This window comes from Seriola lalandi, unplaced genomic scaffold, assembly GCF_002814215.2.
Source record: "Seriola lalandi dorsalis isolate HSWRI2012SDOR001 ecotype SW California unplaced genomic scaffold, Sedor1 jcf7180002054907, whole genome shotgun sequence".
NCBI lineage: Eukaryota > Metazoa > Chordata > Actinopteri > Carangiformes > Carangidae > Seriola > Seriola lalandi.
Genome location: NW_019525459.1, coordinates 491,685 through 492,293, shown reverse-complemented (window position 1 = coordinate 492,293; position 609 = coordinate 491,685). Strand labels below are relative to the sequence as shown.

General features: G+C 39.7%; 1 protein-coding gene across 2 annotated transcripts in view; it reads left to right on the top strand.

The window, feature by feature from the left end:
• trip10b (thyroid hormone receptor interactor 10b) overlaps positions 1-609 on the top strand; it is a 22,848-nt gene that overhangs the window by 11,511 nt on the left and 10,728 nt on the right. The gene's annotated exons all lie outside the window — the stretch shown is intronic.

Genomic DNA, 609 nt, shown 5'->3' with positions numbered 1-609 from the left:
CATATCCTTAAACCAGGAAATAGCAATCCCTGGTTGATTTTCTACCATCCTTATAGAAAAGCAACCAGGGATCACTTATTGCGTTGTGCGGATGATATTGACCTCTTAGCCCTGCAGCCATGCAGCTTGGTTGAATGTAAGTTGCAACATCGGGTACAAAAATTCAATGTCTGAACAATATCTATTGCCAACATCAATTTGACATAGAATACTGACAACAGGTTTTAAGTTGTGTTGGCAAATAACCAAAATACAGTGTCTTCCAACTTTCTAATGCCAATGCAATCTCATCATTCTAGTCATGAGCAAAACCCAACGTCTGCTAAACGTCACGTCAGTTACCCAACGCTGGGTTTTGACGTCAACCCTATCTTCATTTCAAGCCAAAATGTCTGTCCGGCGTTTGAGTCGTTAGAGTCCAACGTCTGATGTTACTCCTGGGAACGCACACCTTACTGGACACTTAATGTTATTTTTTTACCTGTTATGTGGTATTTGACATTATACATCCTCCATAAAGCTACAGCTTTAACACTAAACTATGTGTAAGTTATACTGCTGTCAATCTAAAATTAATTTGGTAAAACTCGTGATCCTGAGCACCTGAGC